Genomic DNA, 22,128 nt, shown 5'->3' on the forward strand with positions numbered 1-22,128 from the left:
AGCACTGTGGCACTTTTCAACACTTCTACAGCAAAAGGTCAGGGGCATCTTTGTTTACGTCATAACCAATGTCAAGAGGGCTACCCGTGTGCTATTAGTGGGGTGGAGCCGGCCCTGGGAAGCCTGGGGAGTAGAGTTTTGTCTCCTTTGGTTTACTATTTCCTTAAAAGGAGCAGAGAAAAAAATTTTTTTTCAGAGTAATTCCTTAAACCTACGTGCTAATCATTCTGTCGACTCTCTGGGGAAAATGCCCACTTGCCTGACCATAGTCTTGATCTTATACTGAATGACTCAAGGTAGGAGAAAATTTTATGATGACATGCACATTGAGGAAGACGGATTATATTCCCACATTCAGAATTTGGTCACAAGAAAGTGAAAAACCAAATTAGCACTGTAACTAAGTATTTGATAGAGGGATTTTGCTACACTTTAAAGCGAAATTTAAGTTCTTGAATTATTAAAAAAAAAAATCAGCTCTGAATCTACAGCGTTTCCTCTTTATCTACGGGTTCGCTTTTCATGGTTTTAATTACCCATAGTCAATCATAGCCTGAAAATATTAAATGCAAAATTCCAGAGATAAAATATTCATAAGTTTTAAATTATGTGCTGTTCTGAGTAGTGCGATAAAATTTTGTGCCATTCAGCTTCAGGCGTGAATCATCCCTCTTTACCCATTATTCATACTGTATATGCTACCTACCTGTTAGGCACTTAGTAGCCATCTTGGTTATCAGATCGACTCATGGTATTGCAGTGCTCGTGTTCAAGTAACCCTTATTTTACTTAATAGTGCCAAACTTACATAACTTTTATTACAGTAAACTGTTATAATTGTTATATTTTATCATTAGTTATTGTTGTTAATCTCTACTGTGCCTAATTTATAAATTAAACTTTATCATAGGTATATATGTATAAGAAAAAACATAGTACGTATAGGGTTTGATATTATCTGCAGTTTCAGGCATCCACAGGGAGTCTTGGAATGTATTCCCCATGGAGAAGGAAGGACGACTGTATATGGTTCTATGTGGAGTGGGAGTATTTGTATTTGTGTGTGTGTGTGTGTGTGTGTAAGAGTGCATTTATAAAAAGTCTAGATCAATAACCCATATGTGCTGCAACATAACTTACTCATGGTCTGGTCACACAAGGGAATACTATGTAGCAATGAAAAAGCATGAACAACAGCTACTTGCAACCACACGGATATATCTCACAATAAGAAGCTGGACACAAAAGAATGTATTCTGTGTTATTTCATTTATATAAAATTCAAAACCAGGCAAAACCAAATTGCAGTAATTTTTTTAGGGACGCACACTTGGTTGGTAAAATTATAAGGAAAATCAAGAAAATGATTTCAATAAAAGTCAGAATTGGAGCTTCTTCTGCGGGTGGCAGGGTGCGATGACTGTGAGGGGAAACAGGGGACTCTGGGGTGCTGGAAATATTCTGTTGACCTGGGTGGTAGTTACATAGATGTTATTTGGATAGTCATTTTCAAACTGTGTGTTTTATGATGGTTTTTTTTGGGGGGGGGGGCGGCTACCCTCAAGATAAGAAAAACTTAAAAGAATTACTAGACTGTTAGAACTATATAGGACCTTAATTCTGACCTACCACTCATACGTAGGTGAGGGAGCAGGGGCAGAGCAGACACGACCTACAGCCTGTGGGCGACAGGTGCCATATGTGTATCCTAGCTTCTTGCCTGGTGCTTAGACCGTAATATACAACGCTGCTTCCACTCACGTAGGGAAGACAGCACCTCTGGTAGAGGCATCGCGTTGCTAACTTTCTAAACAAGTAGAAAACCCTGAGCCTAGGAAGTTAATACTTTGCTTAACTAAGAATGTTGAGTGGGATTTTCTATTTTTTAGGGATTTTCAGCTCAAAGCTAAATGGGTATGCTATCTCCCATTATAAAGAGAAGTTCTAGATACCTCTATGTTGGATTACTATAATGGGAAAATGGGTCTGGCAACTAGTAACCCCCACTGCTCACCTCTAGGCTGTACTGAAAGGCTAGAAATTATCCAGGGATAATGGGAGATGGTCATGAAAGTAGGAGAGTTATAGTGGAGGGTGCTGTGGCATCCTCCACCCACCTCCAGGCCAAGCGATGGAGTATGGTCAAAGGAACCTCAGGCTACAGTAAGAGGTGAGTTGGCAGCTCACTTCCCAGTGGATGCTGGTGGAGCTGCAGACATTCACAGGCGCACCCAAGGGCACTGGAGTAGAGCATGGGGAGAGTTCTGGGAGAGCCAGAGGTGGCTCCTGGAGTCTGAGGATGCGCTGGAGGCTGACTGGCACAGCTCACACAGGCAGGGGCGGGGGAGGGCAGTAGCGGGAGCATCTGTACTTCTAAGGCTTGCCGTGTCACAGATGTATGAGAGTGACATGGATCAAGTGGACGCAGCAGAAGGCAGCCAGATCCGTAGAGATTCCGCCCAAAAGAGAGCTGCTCGTTGGATCGAGACGGCCCTAGCAATGAGAGGCTGATGGGTGCAGGGCTGGGGATAGCCTGCAAGTCAGTCACAAAAAAGTACAATGGAGAGGGCACCCCCCACTAAGAGGATGATGCAGGGCAGTGGTCCTTGTGGGTGTCTCCAAAGACCCACAGAGGGGCCCCATGAAAGAGCATGTCTGTCCTAACAGTGGGCATTGCTGTGCCACTAGCAAACACTAAGAAAGGATGATGGTGGTGCCAGTGACGTGAGACCAGGAGCAAAGAAACAGATTACCCTCTGGCACTGCAAGTCGCTGTAGGTCCCTGAACCGTGGGCCAGGCTAGAGCTGGAGGCAGAGGTTGAAGATTTGATTTAGATCGGATTGGACATTTGAAAGAGTCTCGATTTTAGAACTGCTGGTACTTTTAAAAAACACTATTTGGAAAAGCCTAGTTTCTACCCAAGATGTTGTTTAAAAATCCAAAGGAGAGTTCTTTAAGACAGTAGATAAAGAAAAAGCCACTTCTGGCATTGGCCCATTTAATAAACTGGTTCTACCTGGATTTGCTCTGGCTGTGGTGAAGGCCTACCACCTAGCAGTGCCAGCCCCCAGGTATTCCGCTTCATCTCCATAACAACCTGTGAGGGAGGCGCACTCCCCTTCAACAGGTGGGGAAACCACAGGTCAAGGGGTTAGTTAGTTGTCAAGGCCCCACAGCCTAGACATGGTGGGGCTGAGACTGCAAGCCAGGTCTGCTGACGTCTAATGACCATGTTCTTTCCTGTACCCCAGACTGTCTTCCGACAGCACCAAAGGGCCTCTATTCCTCTTAGGAAAACCAAACCGCAGTCTTCCAGGGCTGGCAGCCAGGAGAGCACTTTCGTGTGGCGGGGGATGGGAGGGAGGGAGTAGCTGAGGTTGACTCCTGTCCCCTGAAGTCCTCTGTCCTCTCGTGGCTATCCTTCATGGACCATTGCTGGGAAGAGGGGCCACTACTCCTCCCCGATGTTTGCCAAGGTGGATGCATCACCTCTCCCCCAGCACAGCTAAGAAAGGCACGAATCTTCAAACCAGACTTGACCCAGGGCTTGGGGATGGCAGGAGGAATGAGATGCATAAGGCACCACTGCTTTTGGCTAACAGTCTGGCTGATTGCTCCGAGACAGGGTGCTTACCTGCCCCTTGGCATCTCCATAGGACTGTCCCTGCCTGACCTACCCTCCTGAGTCAAAGGTCATCTTCATCTCCAGGAGCATCCTCAGATTCCTCCAAATTCCTTCATGTCTAGACTTTTGGCTTCTGCCCCAGTATCCTATTTGAAGTCTGGATTTTTTTTTTTTTTTTTTTTTTTTTTTACTGAGGATCTGTCCTCCTGGATGTCCCTGAATGACAGAACCAGAATGAGACCTGTTTCTTCAGCCCCCATTCTCCTTCTCTACAGAGGTGTGGCCTTATGCTAGGGCCTCTACATGGCAGTACCATAAGACATGCAGCTGGAAGATCAAAATCCACCCACTCATTCCTCAGCAAACATTTACTGGACACCAATTTTGCAGGCCTCTTGCTAGGCTCAGGAATATGGTAGAAACCAGACAGACGCAGTTCCTGCCCTCATAGCGTCTCTGGCCTGCCTTCTTAGAGGTTTTGTCTTTCTGCAGCTCATCGCTGGGCCAGGGCACAGCTTTTCCCTGCTTCCCCCACATGACAGCTGGGCCAGCACTTGTCCTAGGGTCTCCTCATGGCTGTGACAGCAGGCCCAAAATGATGCCGAATGCTTGACTTGCTGTGGCACTATCTGCCCAAAATGAAGTGGACAGGCAGGTCACGAGGTTTTCTGACGACACAGAGGGCACCCAGTGCAAGTGCCTCTGTCACTGCTCCTCGATCCCTGAGGTCTGACTCCTGAGCCTGCTTCACCTTCCCTTGCTTCCTAACTGGGGCAGCATGGTCTACCCTCCTTCTCCCACCAGTACGCTTGGCGCTCAGCGGGGTGCTGAGGGGTCAGGCTTCTTACTGAGGGCAGTAAGCCTGGGCTGCTGCCTTAGCCAGATGCTTCCTGGAGTGGAGGAGCTATCCCCCAAGCTCTGACAATCTGTGGGGATCCAGGCTGGTTCTGGAGAGGGGCCTCGAAGCTTCAGGCAGAGAAAAGGCAAACCCAGCCACCCTGAGAATCCCTTCCTTCCCCAATCACACCCTGCAGAGGCGTAATCTGTCCCCGGTTCTCACCAAGCCTGCTATTTTGTTTATGCCACAATTGATCTGCCATCCCAGTTTGCAAAGAGCAGACACTTGGGGGCTTTATTATGCCACTTTGACAAAAGCTGTGAAGCTCGTTCCCACAGCCTGTCTGGTGCCGCCTTCGCAAATGGGGCCCTAGTGACAGGGCCTCCGGAGTTCAGCTCGAAGAGCCTGGAAGCGAGATGGGGAGGCCAGCTGTAATCTCCATCAGGTGGCTCTGGGTGGAGCCGCTGTGCCAGTCCGTGGACACATCACATCCCTCCAGCCACCCTCTGAGAGTGGCATCATCAACCCCAACAATGCAGGCCAGGACATGGGCCAAGCGAAGGGAGGGTACTCGCCCGAGTTATAGTTTATAAGTGGCTAAGCTGACCCTGAAGCCCATCATATGCTGCCAGACAAATGGGAAGTCTTGGCTCATCACCTTGGGGACCTTTTCCGATTATCTCTTCCACGTGAGCTCTGAGGAAGAGAAATGTAATTGATAATCCAATTAGGATATTTTGGGGAGTAAAAGGGCACTACTAATAATTACCCCAGGACAACATGTATAAACCAGGGCTATTACAAACAATTGGGATGTTCGATTAAAATGCAAGGCAGGTGCCACTCCAGAGATTTATTTAGTGGGTCAGGAATCTGCATTTTAACAAATGTCCCCTGGTGATTCTGATGCAAATGAGCTAAAGCCCTTCTTTTAAGAAACAATGTTATAAAGTATCCCTGATGTCTCTTCTGGTTGGAATCTGCCCAGTTTCAAATATTTTGATTTGAATTTCTTTTTTTTTTTAAATTTCAGCTTTATTGATGTATAGTTGACAAAATTGTAAGATATTTAAAGTGTACATTATGATATTTTATTGATTTAAATTTCGAGTGACCTAAAACCCTTGTGGTGGACGTTGTACATGCCTGCCTACTCACCATCACCTCTACCTCTCACTGTGGAGCAGCCAGTCCTCTCAGAGAACTGACCCAACATCAAGGAATGGGCTCTATTAATCTAGGCCAGTCAAGGTTAGCTAGTCCCTTATTATGACTGACTCAAGGATGGATAGGCCTAAGCCAATCAGTGCTGGGTATTTCTGTGGCTACAGAGATTGGCTTAGCAATGGGCATGTGACCCTATTCAGGCCAATTAGATGAGAGAAGAGTTTTTCCGATCCTTTCTAGGTTAAAACCTTCTCCCTCTTAAAAGGAGCAGAAGGTAGCCCCAGGGTGGTTGGCAGCCATCTGTGGCCATGAGAAGGAGCCAGCCTTAAAATGAAGCTGATACTATAAAAGGCCAAGTGGATGTAGCCTGAACGAAATGAGGCCTTGATGACTCTTATGAGCTGTCAAATCAAACTGGCCATGCTGCCCAACCTACCTCTGGACTTCCAGTTGCATGAGCCCATAAATCCATTTTCCTGGTTCAGCCTTCTGTGACTTGTAACCAAACACACACAAACTGGTGCTGATGGCTAAGGGCCTGTTTAAGCAGCCCAGTGTCAAGGAAATAGTACCAGACACGAACTCAAAGGTTTGATTCCTATTGTGGCCTCTATCAGCCAAGTGACTGAAGCAAGTCACTATCGCTAACTCCTCTGAGTCTCGATTTCTTCAAACGTAAAATGTAAACCTCCCAATGTGAACCCTCTTTGTGAATTGTAATACATTCTGCCAAAGTGTGTTCCTTAAGATGAGATAATAGCTGAGATGATAGACCTGATGGGGGGTGGGGAGGAGAATTCCCATGATCTAAAAAAATGAGTTGAAGCGAAACAAGTTTATATATTGCAGGACTTTTCAGAGCACTTACTGTGTTGGTGTGACTTATGAATCCAAGGAGGTTATACTAACACTATCCAGTGTTCCTTAAACCAATTTGACCACAGAATAGTTTTAATCACCTCATGTGACTTGAGTGTTTCAAAGAGTTATTTCTGAGAAAGGCTATACTCTACCCTCATGAAGAATTAAGAATGGGACATTTAAAAACATGCATGAGGATTTCCCACATTTTTAAAAAGTCACTGCGACTCTGCAGTGTCTAGAACAGTGCCTGGAATGGTAGAATGTGCTTGGGCCAAGTTTGTTGTGTGAATGAACAGACTCTCACTCTGCTTGTTTGGAGCAGTAATTTTCAGACTAAACTGCTTACGACCCGCCTGGATATCTTGTTAGATTCTGGGGCGAGGCTCACAGTTCTTCATTTCCAACATTGTCCCAGCTGCTCAGTGAACTTCGAATCACAAGTGTAGATGACTTATTGTATTAATTATCTTTTGGGACCTGTCCAAAAGATAGACATGAGATTGAATACCCCTTGCAACTTAGGGCCACATCCCATTGGCTATTTTGAAGTAGGCTGCCCAGATTTGAATCCTAGCTCCATCACTCCCTAGCTGTGTATTTTTGAGCAAATTAATTAACCTCTCTGTGCCTCAGCGGTCTCATCTGTAAACTAGAGATGATACTATACCTACTTCAATTTTTTTTGTATTAAATTGAGTTAATATATGCAAAACACTTAGAATCATGCCTCACACATTAATAAGCCCTTAATAAAGGTTTACTATTATTATGAATCTACTCTCTACAGTGAATGAGGAAATCTTGTAAAATTAGGCACTGAGAGTTATTTATTGACTGAGTGATTGAAAGTAAAAATGTTAAGAACTTCTAAAGGCTGAGAATTAAATATCAGAGAGCGTGGGAAAGCTGAGGTGTGGCATCAGTGGGTAGGGGATGGGAAGGGACACATTAGAGTTGGCAGGTCACCCAGTTAAATATGCATTTCAGATAATGAATCATATTTTAGTGTAAACGTGTCCCATGTAATGTTTGGGACATTCGTTTTTATCTGTAAAATTTAACTGGGAGTCCTATATTTTTATTTGCTAAACCTGGCCCTCCTACCCATGGGCCCTCTCGTCTGCTAGGCAAGTTCCTCCGAGAATCCTTTCCCAGCATCCCTATCTCATCTGATCTTTCCTGACTGGCTGGAGGAAGGATTAACAGCCTCTTCGTAATAATCAAGAAGCCTGAAGCTCATTCCAGTCTGGGCCTTGCCCAAGGCCAGGCCAGCAGCCAGGCCTTTCAGTGCCCCTCCCTTTCCAAACAGGGGACAGAGAGATGTGGGGTGGGCTGTGAGGTGCTCTGTGGCTGAAGCTGAGACACTGACCGTCCCGGAGAAAGAGGGAGGCTCCTGGAACCCCAGGGCTGCCCATGTCATCTTTATCTAAGTCACTCCCCCAGGGAGGACAACCCGCAGACTGGAAAAGATCCAAACCTTTCGGGAGGGATGGGTCTGGAAGAATGGCTGGGAAAAGTCACTAAGGTATTCAGTGGGGAATGAAAATGTGGAGGGGATAATAATAGCTGACACGTGTTGAGTCCTCACTATTTCCAGGCCCCGTGCCAAGACTTCATATACATCAATGCATTTCGTCCTCACGACAAATCTAGGAGGCACCGGGATTCATTCATTATGAGCTGCAGCCTCTTCCTTTATAACATTCCTGAAATCGGGATTCATCTTACAACAAATGACCTGGATTAGTTTATTTGATAGCATCTTAAATTCTTTTCTTTTTCTCCTCTTTAATTCCCCTCGCCCCGCTTCCATCCCTGACCTCTGGATGTTGCTGTCTCCCCTTAAGAACTGGATCTCTGAAGGCAAGGCGTCTCCTCCCACGTGCTCACTGTGCACACCCGGGGCCTGGCACACCTGGGGCATGGTCTGTGGCTCCGCCTGGGGTGTAAACCCAGGACCTTCTGTGTGTAAAGCAGACGTGCTAACCACTACACTATGGAGCCACCCAGCATCTCAAATTCTTAATGATATGCAATAATGGTGCATTTAAAATTGATGGTGTTGTCTACGGCCATGCCACCCTGAACAAGCCTGATCTTGTCTGATCTCAGAAGCTAAGCAGGGTCGGGCCTGGTTAGTACTTGGATGGGAGACCACCTAGGAAGACCAGGTGCTGTAGGCATAAAAAATAAAAAGTAAGGAATTGTAAGCTGACAAGGTCCTTGCAATCCGTGAGAGATCAACCAAGAGTTTCCTCGCCTAAAATAAAAATAAAATTGATGGTACCTTAGATTTGATAAACAACCATGGGAATTATTATCATCCCCAATTGTGAGATTAATAAACAGAATTACATCTGATAGATAAAAGACACAGGTTAAATAATTTTCCCAGATTCCAGAAGCAGCAAGTGGCAGAACCTAGACTTGAAAGTAGAAGACAGAGCTTGTGATGTTATAAGGGAGAAAGTCAAATGCACAAGAATTTGGAAGAAAAAGAAGTATGTTGCTTCTCACTGGAGCAGCAGTTTTTCACTCCGGTTGCACAAAAGAATCACTTGGGAAACTTAAAACCACCCCCAAGACCCGTGGGCACCCAGGCAATTTAGGTCAGAATCAGGGCAGAGGTCCTCCTGGTGGAGTGACTGGGAAAGACTCATGGTGGAAGAGGTATCCTGCTCAGTCTTGAAGAGTGGGTGGGATTTCAAGAGGAAGGAGAGGCTTGGTTTGAGAAAGGCACGCCCGGTGGGAGAGTGCACAGGACGGGCTGTGGCGGGGTGGGGAGGTCAGCCTGGCTGGTTCCCAAACGTAGCTCAGTGCCTGGCCCACCAGCAGTGTGCAATAACTTGCTAATGGAGTGGGTGAACCTGTGGAAGAAAGAAGAGGCTGGGAGAACTTTCCCTCCATCTCGTACTGGAGCTGAACATACAGGAGCTTTGGAGGAGTGAGAGCATCACCTGGCACCTCTAGAGGCTTCTCCAGCACCTGAGCAAGGCATCTGACAACACGCTCTGTCTTCTAGAAACTGACAAGCTCTGGAAACCTCCAGCTACAGAAGATAAACTCAGCAAGTCTCCATTCCTGCAGCTTGGGAAGGGCTGACATCACCTTTCTTGGAGAGTTGAGAGCAGAAAATGGTGTCAGACTCTGGGACCTCCATTTGCTAGTGGAGTAATGTGGACATATTACTTCTCCCTCTAAAAGTGGCCTGATGACAGCCTTCCTCAGAAGGTTATGAGGAGTAAATGAGGGGGTGGTTCCCGCATGCTTCCCACAGTGCCTAGGACATGGTAAGTGCTCAAAACCCAGCAAGCTTAATTGGGAAACACCACAAGCAAGGTGTGATCCTTGATCCAAGATATAGACAAGTCATGACTAGGAATTTTGGCGGCAAGGAAAAGCTCCCCGGAGACCAACTCTACCGCCGACTTGCCGTCCTTTCACCTTCCTGGGTCTCAGTTTCCTCAGCTGGTCCAGGTGAGTAGCATCACCGCCTCTGGGCTTGGGTAGCGGGGAGGCCTACCAAGAGGGAGGCGCCACCTTTTCCAGTCCCAAAATTGAGTGTGGCAGCTGGGTGGGATACTGGAAATGAAACTGTTGTGGAAAAGTTGAGACTATGGGCTGCTCTCTCTGTTGGCGTTTATGAATTTGTCTAAATTGCAGATTAGATGGACAGACACCCTGAGGGCTGCAAGCCTGGTTTTCCCTGCTCCATAGCCAGCGTGAGGCTGGGCTCATACTGAATGCTCAGTGACTCAGGCCAAAGGGGCGCGGGCCAGCAAGGCGCACGGAAAAAGTGGGCCCCTCCCCATCTTCCTGTTTGCTTTTGGCTTGTTTTGTGGGGGCCTTTTTTTGGGATGATCTTCTATGTTTGATGAGAGCAGGAGGGCTGGTGATTTTTAACATTAGGAAAGTTTTGGTTAGGTATGAGCAATGGGAAGGTGACTCCAAGAATCGGCTTTGAACCATGGCACTGCTTTCCTTGTTGGTGGGGCTGGCTCAAACCTCCCCTCACTCTGCGCTTCGTCTGTGGGATTAAGGTTTTCTCTCCTCACCAGAAATCATTCAGCAAAATGAGTTATTAAAAGCTGGTTAACTACTCCTACCTCCGGGTAGCTCCTGCTTAACAACCTCTCCCGGGGAGCAGCTGTCAAGCTCAGGCCCCATGTAGCTGGCGGGAAGATGACTCATTTGCATAGAGCCTGTCCTCCGTCCTGTTCCCCCCACCCCCAGATCTGTCCCTGTCTCTCTGATGACTAATCCTTTTCAGGGATGAGATCACCACCCTTCCTGCCCCCCACAAAAAAGAGCAGAACCCTAGCCTCAGTCCAGAATTGTGGGAGAAAACTGAATCCAAGACCAAGGAAAGCAGGGACAGTCCCTGAAGGGACACAAGCCTGTCCAACAAGAGCCTAGAGTCAGGGCAGGGAGATGACTGCCTTGGCCCTGTTCCTTGCTCCCCGACCTCAGAATCCCCAAACAGGGCTGTGGTAGGGCACATGCCGCCTCTCAGAAAGGCAGACAGACCTGGCTGTGGGGAGACGGCAAGTCTATCCACCTCTGCTTGGAGGTGTCAGTACAATGTCAAGTGAATCACATTTTACCTCAAAGCATTTGTGGTAGATGAGCAGATTTTCAGAAAGGAAACCTATGGTGGTTCCTGTAAGCAAAGACTCCTGCTCTCACGTGGACAATTCCAACTCTGCTCAGTCAATTCAGTTTTTATACACCTGGAGAAGCACCCCACATCCCTGCCCAGTGGAACGGGGGCCTCTGTGCTCGGGCTGAGGGGAGACATAGGGAAAAGGGCCGAGAGCCTGAGAAGCTAGGTTCCAAGCCCTCTGGACAACTCCCTCAGGCCCGGGGACCAGTCCTCGGGCTCTGGACCTATCAGTCCAAGGAGCTGTCCCAGCACTCGCCTCCTGTCCCCAACCTCTTCTCACAGAAGGTGGCCTGGTTGGCTGTACCGGAGCAGTGATAAAGATGAGAAGGCAGGATGAAAACAAACCCATGCTGTAAAGCTGCAGCCAGGGAGGTACGCTAGAGCATCCATAGAGCCCTGTGTCTGCTCTGCTGGCCGGCTGACATGCCCGCTGCCTGAGGTCAGCGAAGGCTCTCTCTTGTCCTGGCTGGGTCATGAGACCCCTGGACTGAGGCTAAGGGGTGATGCACCCCCTCCTCCAAACCAGGTAGGGGCCAGTTCCTCCTTCACATTCTGCTCTCAGCTGCCTACAAGGAAGCGAGGTTGATCCCTGGCTCACAGGAAGTGAGGGGTGGAGGGGCTGGCTTTATGGAGCCCCTCGCCAGTGCTCAGACTCCGTGGGTGCTTTCACAGACGTATCCCCAGAGTGATTCCTGAAAGTGGGGGCTTATTGTCATTATTCATGTGAGGAAACCCAGGCTCAGAGAAGTAACGAGTAAAAGAACACCAACACGCGGTCTGAACCCCACAACCACATCTCTTTCCGTTGCACCTCGAGGCCTGATTTAGCCTTTGGTTTAGAGAACGCAGCTGTGATTTTGCTCAGAAACATGCAAATTATTGTACCAAGCCAGTGACTTTGCCGAAATGCCTGCCCTGGGTCTGTGGCATGAGTGTACCAGATCCTGAATGACAAGAGGTAGAGGCTGGGGCTCAGTGGTGTCACAGACCTCGTCCAAGGTCACAGAAAATGGCACGACCAGGATTCCTACGCAGGTGTGCCCAGCTCCAAGTTCTACTTCCTTTCAGTCATCACCTTGCCTTTAGCCTCTCCCCCTGTTTGCACAGAGAAGCTCTGATGGCCTTGGACCCAGACTCCCTAGTTTCTCTCTCCTTCTGGTCTGTTCTGCACATTGTTCTAGATCGATTGTATTAAAGCACAGCTCTGCCGGGATTGCTCTCCTGCTCATACCATGCCGAGCTCTTATTTGACAGGAGGATCTAGAATTTCTTAGACTGGCATTCAAGGCCCCGACCCACTTTTCTTGCATCATCTCCCCTCTTTGAAACTTCTTCAGGCCCTCAGGTTCCTTCACTGACTTATTCATACCCCTATACTTATTTCCCAGGCATTTACTAAAAGCCTGCTCTGTGTCAGGCACTGTGGGGATATGAGGTGAGCAAGACGGTCAGAACCCAAGCCCACACAGAACCTAGCATCCAGCAAATGTGCCAGGAACGTTCTCGCGTCCATGCCTGTGCACCCACTGTTCCCCAGCTTTCAAAGTCTGCAACAACTTATACCCTTTTCTCTTGACCTATCTCCATCCAATTCATCCCCTGGCAGCTCTTTCAGCCCCTCAGTCACTTAGCTATGTGCTGCTTGTGACCACTGTTCCAGAGCATTATTTAACCCTTTCAGTTTTTCTGTGTTGTCTTGTCAGTAGGACACAGCCAATGTCTTAGATGTCCTCTCACCCTCTATAATGCGGGTGCTCAGAGGACAGCTGCTAAATTCCTGACAGAACTGCCCGTTTGTCTAGCGGTGACAAGCAGGTGCTGTAAGAGTCATGGTTTCCATCTTAGTTTTAGTTAATTCATCTGACATGTTCCTGAGACCTGCTATGTGCCAGGCATGGAGCTAGGGAAGGAATATGATGATGTGTGATCCTGTCCACACCCTGCAGCCAGAGGCCACCACAAACACACCCACAGTTGGACAAAACTGAGTGTACTGACTCATGGCGACAGGGGAGACCGTACACCATGGGGAGCTGCAGGGCGTCTCAGTCGGCGAATGGCAGAAAGGACTTATTTAGGATTTAAGCTTGAGTTAGGTGATTTGGGGGAGAGCTCAAGAAGCAAGGCTTTGCTCTGGATGGGATGCTGCCAAGGAGCAGGGATAATTCTAGGGCTGGGAGTCTGGATACTTCTCACCTAGATGGGGGGACTAATGGAGCAAGTTTAAAGCTGTGATTGGTAAAGAAGCAGCAATCGGTCACATTAAACCAAGGGAAGCGTCTTGTCATTTTTTGTGGTTTGGATGGTGTTCTTATTTGGTCTATGTTCGGAGATGATTATGGGTGAGTGGTCTTGTTCTCATCTCACTTCATCATGGTCATAAAGTGGCTTTGTCTGATGTAGGCGTCCTGTGAAATGGCTCACATTCCACATCAGGGCGCCCAGTCTAGCTGTGAGTGCCAGGCTAGATCCCTGCTCTCAGGGGCTGCTTTTCTCTTCTCAAAATGGTTCTCCATTCGGCATTCCATCACAGCATTTTATTGGATGCCACCCATTATTTGTTTTTAAAGAAATTCTTTCCAAGGCTTCCAATGTATTTGGCTGTATCTGTACATGTGTATGCGCACACGCATGTATTTAATTTCGTAGGTGATAGACACCCCTAGGTTGTGGGTGGTTTTCATTTTAATTTTCTTCTATATGTTTTTATAAATATTTCGCATTTCCTGTGGTACAAATGGGGCAGTTGCTACTTTTGAAACCATAACTTGTCCCCCAATAAGCATTATTATGTTTAAAAATGTATAAATGAAATGAATAAAATAAGGCCTCTGTTCTCAAAAGAATGATCGTTATGAATAAGAGCCTGGATGATGTTGGGGGACACTGGGAAAGAATAGAAGAGACCTGGGAAGGCTTCCCAGAGGAGGTGCTGCTGGCTGAGTCATAAAGATGCCTTAGCCAGGCAGGTGGAGGTGGTGAGGGAGGGTCTGGGAGGTCCGGGCTGGGATGTGGATTCAGGGGTCATAGGATTAGACTTCCCAGGGGTCACATACAGTATGAGAAGAAGTGCCCCTGGGGTACCCTTTAAAGGGCAGATGAGGAGCCTGTGAAGGATGCTTTCATTCACTTGAAGAATACTTATTTATTTATTTATCTATATCTAACTATCTGGTTAGAAAAACTTATTAAATTTAATTTTCTTTAAATGCCTACCTTCTCCCTCCCTCGCCCACTCCAGCCAAATATTTATTGAGGACCTACTATGTGCAAGGCACTGTGCTAGGCACTTGGGACACAGCAGTGATCCAAATAGATATAGTTCCCTGCCTCACGAGGCTGTATTTCAGCGTGGGAGATGGATAATCTACAAGCATCATACACAAGTAAATGATGGGGTAGGAGTGTTTCAGGTCAGTCAAAAGCTGGAGTAAAGGCCCTCAGGCTAAGAAATGGGGGGATAGAGAATAAGAGAAGAGAGAAAGAGAAAGAACACATTAGACATAGAGATTAGTCAGCGACTCTCTCATGGACACGCTCAGGGCAAAGTTTAACTTACACCAATGCCCTAAAATATGAGAAAATGTAACATTCTCATTTTAATTTTGAATGAGAGATAAACAGATAAACCAGTGGTTTATGAAAAGAGGAAGAAATACAATAAATGATTCAAGTAGATTTCAAGGGGCAATGGAGATGTTAAATATAATTGATAACTGCCTTTCTTCTCTATCAGCAGAATCTCATACCATTCAAGAAGGAATTAAGATTATAAGAACAACCATTAACATTTTAAATAGCCCTGGACAGTACGTAGTGCAATTTTTTTTTGTCTGATTACATTTGGCCCTCACTATAACCCAGGAAAGAGAATGTCATCCTTTTCCCCATTTTATAGACAAGGAAATTGAATTCGTGGGAGGTAATGTGACTTTGAGTCTGAGCGAGAATTTGTACCTCCTGTCTCTCAACCTCATCTCTTAAGCCTAACATCTTTCGCTTGTAACAAAGAAAATATTCGAGGGCACATCAGTTTTATCTTGTATATAGTGTTTACATGCTCTCACTCAATGTTTACCTATTAAAACTTTATATGACAGTAATCATAATAAATAATGTGATAATAATAATAAAGCCAGTCTCTCTGGCTGCTATGTGCAGAGGTGGGATCAGGGAGTCCATTTTGGGGTTGTGGCATCTGACAGGTCCAAGTGGCCCAAAGCAGGGTGGTAACAGAAGGGGACTAAGGAAGGGTGGCCAAAGGAAGGACACAAAAGCAGGAGAGAACAAAGTCACTAAAGCCAGAGGAGACAAGTGGTTTAAAGAAGCAGGAATGAGAGGGCAAGGAAAGTTCTAGAAAGATCTAGTAAGATAGACACCTAACAGTTTCCCTGAGACTTGACAACTAGCTGGTTCTAGGCATGACAGGATGGGGCACAGCCTCGTGGATGGCAGACTGCAGGGGGCTGTAGATTGTGCTGAGGGGGGAAGAAACAGACATCGAGAGTGGAGACGGCCCTTGAAGCAGCTTTACCAGGGAAGGCTAAGCTTACACTCACGCCTGGCAGAGCTCAGGGTCCAGACAGGTGCTTCACTTAACCACAGGGAATGTCATGAATGGTATGTTTGTGTTCCTCCAAAATGTATATGTTGAAATCCTAACCCCCAAGGTGATGGTAATAGGAGGTAGCACCCTTGAGAGGTGATTAGGTCATGAGGGTGCAGCCCCTGTGAATAGGATTAGTGCTCTTATGAAAGGGGCCCAGAGAGCTCTCATTGACTTTCTACCACGTGGGGACACAGTGAGAAGGCAGCTGTCTGGAAACCGGGAAGACGGCTCTCACCAGACACCAAATCTGCTGGCACCTTGATCTTAGATTTCCCAGCATCCAGAGCAGTGAGAAAGAAATGTTGTTTAAGCCACTCAGTCTATGGTATATTTGTTATAGCAGCCTGAGTGGACTAAGACAGGGAGGTCGAGTAACTTGCCCTCGTATCAGAATATGGTGGTTAAAATTCCAGGCCCTGGAGTCAGAGATGTGGGTTGTATTTAGGCCCCACCACTCATTCAGAGCTACTCGCCACACCTCATCTAGCAAATAGAGACAAGTATTACCTCACTGAGTTGCTTTGAGGATCAGATGGGCAGCTTCTGTATTCAGCAGAGTGCTTGGCAGAGTAACTACTCGGTAAACATGCTTTTTATTAAGGTCATAAACCCCACAAACGGCAGAGAAAGAAGGTCTAGCTGGGCAGACCTCCGTCTTGAAGAAAATACAGACGATGGTTTGAAATTTCATAACAGTCTGTCAAGTATCAGATCTTGCTTTAAAGGCATTCACTCTCTGTCTTAGTCTGTTTAGGCTGCTATAACACAATTCCATACACTGGGTGGCTTAGGGTCCCTCTCGTGGGGACTCTAAGTGCCATCTCTATATTAAGTCAGGTCATCAGAAAATAGCAACCATGGACCATATTATCCTTGCTCCCCACAGAAATGCTTTCACTATGATTTAATGTTTCATTTCCTGCCTTTAAAAAGGGATGATGGAAACAACTTTTTGAAGATTATGTCAGGCTTCTGCAAAGCCAAAGGAAAAATATCATTGCCTATGTCCCTTATTTAGAGATGTATGCGATTCATTTCTCCTTGAATTAAGGATTTGAAGTGTTGGTTTCCTGGGGGCCCTTGTGCACTTGCTCCCTTTTCTTGAATGCTGAGCCCCCAGTTTGCCTGTGCAATGGATGCTCAGAGCCAATGTAGTGATCACTTGCTATAGGACTGTCCCAGCGCTTGGTACATTTCTCATCAGTTTTCAATTATCTTTCAGCTTCCATCATCCCTCCCTCCCCCTTCCCTTGTCTCCTTTCTCCTGTCCACAAGATTTGTTGAACACCCACTATGTGCAAGCATTCTGCTAGGACATAGCTCTACCCTCTTAGAGCTTACAGTTCAACTTATACTAGTTTTATCACTTAAAACTTGTTCAAATCCTTTGTGGCAGTAAGCTGGCTTTTAGTCATATTTGATAAGCAACAGCAATTTCTGGAAATCCTCAAGTCACAGCAGTCTCACCAATATATGTATCTCTTTCTCCAAGGTGGTCTTTAAAATGCATACCGACTATCCTTCACCCAGGAAGTTCTGACATGTTTCAGTCTGAAGGCAGGGAATGACCTCATGACCCTTTGTTCTCCCAAATTCATATGTGGAAGCCCTAACTTTCCGGTACTTCAGAATGTGACTATATTTGTTTATAGGGTCTTTAAATAGGTGATTAAGGTAAAATGAAGTCATATAAGTAGCCCCTAAATATGATTGGTGTGCTTATAAGAGGATTAGGACATAGACATGCATGGGAGAAGTCTCTGTGAAGACATAGAGAGAAGGCAGCCACCCTACATGGCAAGGAGAGAGGTCTTGAACTTCTGGCCTCCAGAGCCATGAGAGAAGAAGCCACTCTGTCTTTGGCACTTGGTTACGGCAGCAGAGCTGACCAACACCGCCTGTTTGCTAAGCGGCAGCAGCCTGTGTTGCTGCACCTTGCTTATTCTGTGTTTTGCAGCAGCGTTGGCAGCAGGGAGCTCAGATGCAAAGCTTAGTTGCTGAGCCCTGATCAGGAGGCTGTGTTTATATTTATCCTGCTAACTGCAGGGGACTGTTTATACCCAGAGCAATAACCTCCCAGGCGAGGTAGGGGCAGCGAGGAACCAGCTGCTTCTGTCAGACCTGCTGAGTTCCTCCGGAGGGGCACACTGCCTCAGGCCCTCGGCCCCTGGTTCTCCTCTCATGGGCCACCTCCCTTCAGGCTCTCTCTGGTGCTGGCTCTTCTCACCCCCACACTGGGCTCGGGCTCCAGGGACAGAGTCTAGTCTCCCTGCACAGGGGGATTGCACAGAGGCCTACTGCTCCTGGAATGTGCACAGCCCAAGGACTGGTGCCTTTGCAAATGAGTCACAATTCCAGTCTCACTCAGATCCAACACAATACCAGGTATTTAGTAGGTGCTCAGTAATAAGAAGGAATTTTGGTTTTTAAAAATTACAGTGGTCCACGTTTATCCACGGCTTCACTTTGGGCCGTTTCAGTTACCATGGTCAACCACAGTTTGAAAATATTACATGGAAACTCCCAGAAACAAGCAATTCATATGTTTTCAATTGCATGCCATTCTGAGTAGCATGATGAAATCTCACACCGTCCTGCTCCACCTTGCCCAGGACCTGAATCATCCCTTTGTCCAGCATATCCAGGCTGTATGCACTACCCACCCATTAGTCACTCAGTAGCCATCTCCGTTATCAGGTCAACTGTCCTGATATCGCAGTGCTTGTGTTCGTGTGCCCTTATTTTACTTAACGATGCCCCTCAAGTGCAAGAGTAGTGATGCTAGCAATTCAGGTATGCCAAAGAGAAATGTTAAGTGCTTCCTTTAAATGAAAATGTATGTATGTATAGGAAAAAACAGTATACACAGGGTCAGTATGATTTGCCAGTTTGGGCATCCACTGGGGGTCTTGGACCATATCCCCCAAGGATAAGGGGGGACTGCTGTCGTCTAGACTCATACCTTCATAAATGTAAAGCGACTCTGCTGCTGGTTCTCCCTTCTTGATCTGCTTCTTGGGAGATTTCAGGGGAGGGTCTCCTAGAAGTGGGTGCCAGCCACCGTGGGCTTGTCCTAAGGTTTTGCATCTGGGCTGAGCTTTCTGGAGCCTATGAGAGGTTTCAGCTGGACCCTGGCCACACTGCATAGATTCTCGTGTTATCAGAGAAATCACTGCTGCACAGTGACCCTTGAGGTCCTCAGCAGGGACGTGAGATGAGGGTACCAAAGACAGGTGAAGGTGCCCAGGCTTCTGCTGCCTGCAAAGAACTCAGGTGTGTGGGAAGCCAGTGCATGCCACAGTGAGCAGCCAGGAAAGACACAGAAAAGCTTACAGGTTTTCTGCACTGGCTAGAGAAAAACTTTATACTGGTGGGTGGATAAATACATGGGTCAGCGTACACACTGATACGTAATGTATTCTCTTTAAAGGAATTATTTCGGGTGGGAATTTTAATTTACTTGAGCAGGTGTGTTAATTAACTGAGAGAGCTGCCAGAGCATTACATCACAGACCCTGTCTCAACCACCACCACAGCCACAAAGAGCAACAATCCCCACCACTTTTTAAAACTCTGATCGCTACACTTTGCTTTCCTTACTAGGCTTCTATACTCTAGGACTGATGGTTTTAAAGGTTATTTTCACACATAGTTTATTCACCTTTCCTCCCAACCATCTATGAAGTGGGTGCTATTGTTCTGTTTCCAGATGTACCATCTGAGGCTCTAAAAGGCATGGTTTAAGGCAAGAAAGTTGGGGAGGGGGTGCCAAAACTTGGGTCAGTGACCCTAGGGTGGCTAACTCTCCCCTTGTGGGTCTCTGTTCTCTGACAACACGGTGTCTAGGGATTTCAGAGCAAGAAGCCCATTGGAAGCTCAGCTGTCCCACTAGGTGCTTCTGTCCTGCAGCCAGACAGGCAGCCCAGAAAGCAAGGGGGTGTATTTTCTCAGGCATCTGCTCTATGAGCTCTTAGGGAAAAAGGATAGAGAAAGGATCAGGATGGTTGTGAGGATGCTGCCCATGGACGGGTGTTCTGGGAGCTGGGCCAGCAAGATAGGGCCGTGGGAAGGGTCAGTCCCCACTTCTCCTCTCTGCCGCTGTGTTTCTGGAGGTCCGTAAAAGGATGTGTAACGTCTTTGAAGTCTTTCCCATCTCTCCATGAAGGAATGAAGCATTGTCCACCCAGCTTCAATTCTCATTGCCATTTCTGCCACTGATGGGAGGGGGGCAAGGGTGCTCGTCGCCAAAGAGCCAGGAGGATACCCCATCACTGCTGCTTGGAGCAGGGGATCCCCCGATGTTGTGTCAAGTCCCTAGGGCCTGTCCTCCCTTAGCTCTTGGTGGCAGCAAAGGCTGAGCAACATTCTAGACCCATCACCGTCAGTTTCACCTATCCTTCTTTTAGACTGACCTCCGCCTGGACGGACACACAGACATGCCAGTGCCCTGCCCCCCGCATCGCCCCATCCCCCCCCCCCACCACCCCTTAACTCACACGTGATGTCTGAGGTAAGCTAGGCCAAAGAAGTTCTCATCATATTAGATCTTAGTGAAGCCTCAGCCCATCCTTCAGTGAGGCCTCGCAGCCGGGGGAGCCCTGGCTCTTCTGCCCGGGGCCTCCACCGTGAATGTCATCTCTGAATGACGGATTGTTTACTGAGAACAGCAGCTGGGGAAGCCTTTCTCTTTCGAACCCTACCTTTCCAGGCCCCAGAGATGGCTAGCACCATTGTTCCCAGTGTTCTTACTAAAACACACCAGTCCTGTGTACCTTCCTGAGTAACTCATAGGCTGAGAAAGCTGTAATTTCATGGGATTTGTTTTAAGTGCTCTTTGTTGGCAGACGTGGGCTCAACATGAGCGCTCTGTAATTTTCCAGCCTCCTAATGGTCCCCCTGTGGCTAATACGAACCACGCACCAAACATAACCCACCCCCTTTCCACCCCCTAGGCAACCCAATTACTCACTCACATGGTCTTCACCAGTGCCCTCCTTGGGCGGGGGGCGTCCTGTGGGGGGTGCAGTCATGCTTCTGACAAACTATGGCACATCCTCTCCAAAGAATACTGTGCTTCCCCAAACAGGGATGCTTTAAAAAGTTTATTTCTACATTACATATCAATATATGAAAAGAAAGACTCCAAATTTTAGTCCAGAAAAAAGACTCAAAGGAATATCTCCATAGTTCTATTTTAGAGGAGGAAATACGGGAATTTTTTTTTTTCCCATTTCTTTGTGCTTCTCTTTTTCAAATGTTCAATAATGAGGATATATTATTTTGATGAATTAAAGACTATTCCTTTTGTCATTATTTTTTAAAAGCAGGGTCTAACAGTCTGGTGGGGAGAGAAGCCAGATCATCACTGGCAGAAGCAAAACAAAGGAGAAGGGTCGGTGAAGCCTGAATCATCACAGTGGGCTCTGCAGAGGAAGTGGCCTTTGAATGCTACGTGGATTTTGGATAAGAGAAGGGGAGAGGACAGGAGAGCATGTTCTGGGCAGAGTGTGCTGTGGTACAGACCTAGAGGTACATGATACCAGGTCTCGTTGGACTAGAGCTAAGGATGCAGCAAGGGGAGTGTTAGCTGCACTCAGGCTGGGGCCATCTCCAATTCAATCATTTAAGTATCTGTTACATCTCTAAATTCCTCATTCAGGCAGCACCAAGTTTGCCGCTTGGAAGGGTGTGGGGTTAGGGGCAGAATAGCAGAGGAGGCAGGGGCTCCTGAGTTAGAGTCTCAGTTCTGTCACTTGCTAGCTTTTCGATCTGAGAAAGCCCTTATCTTCCCTTTGGCCTCAGTTTCCTCATCTATGAAATGAGGCTATGAATTGTACCTACTTCCACAGGATGGTGGTGAGGAGCAAATGAGATAAAGTGTGTAAAGCGTTTTGCATAGGGCTTAGAAATGTTGACCATTTGTGCTATTAGAGAACAAGGAACAGAATTTCTAAAGATAGGGGATAAGGAAGTACAGAGAAGAGGAAGATGGTAGAATAAAAATTCCAGATTGAATTTCACTAAGCTTCTTTTGTTTTCTTTGGGTAAACAATTTGCTCAGCCCACAATTTGCTCAGGGGGCTGTTGGGGAGGAACCCACCCCACATTATTCTCCCAGAGAAAGAGAGCACCAGTGGACATGGAAAAGCTGTAAATGAAGCAAGAACTTAAGTGCCCCAGGAACAGCCCCTCCCCTATTCAAAAAACTGCTGTGGCTTCCCAGGGCCTACAGTTGTAGGGCCCAGTTCTCCGGCTTGGACTCCTACCATTCTGCAATTAGTGCAAGGGCGTCTGAATCTACTTATTCACTGAGCGTTGTTCTCAGCCATAATAACTTTCTCCTACATGCTCATGCTATTTG

The 22,128-nt window shown here is 47.0% G+C and overlaps 1 protein-coding gene and 1 non-coding gene across 2 annotated transcripts in view; one reads left to right on the forward strand and one right to left on the reverse strand.

The window, feature by feature from the left end:
- Nucleotides 1–22,128, reverse strand: part of KCNK12 (potassium two pore domain channel subfamily K member 12) — a 47,767-nt gene that overhangs the window by 5,692 nt on the left and 19,947 nt on the right. The gene's annotated exons all lie outside the window — the stretch shown is intronic.
- On the forward strand, nucleotides 8,560–8,678 carry LOC118605962. The gene has a single exon (XR_004952289.1). It is a non-coding gene; the product is annotated as a 5S ribosomal RNA (ribosomal RNA).

The sequence above is a fragment of the Rousettus aegyptiacus genome, unplaced genomic scaffold, assembly GCF_014176215.1.
Source record: "Rousettus aegyptiacus isolate mRouAeg1 unplaced genomic scaffold, mRouAeg1.p scaffold_m13_p_7, whole genome shotgun sequence".
In the NCBI taxonomy this organism is placed as follows: Eukaryota; Metazoa; Chordata; class Mammalia; order Chiroptera; family Pteropodidae; genus Rousettus; species Rousettus aegyptiacus.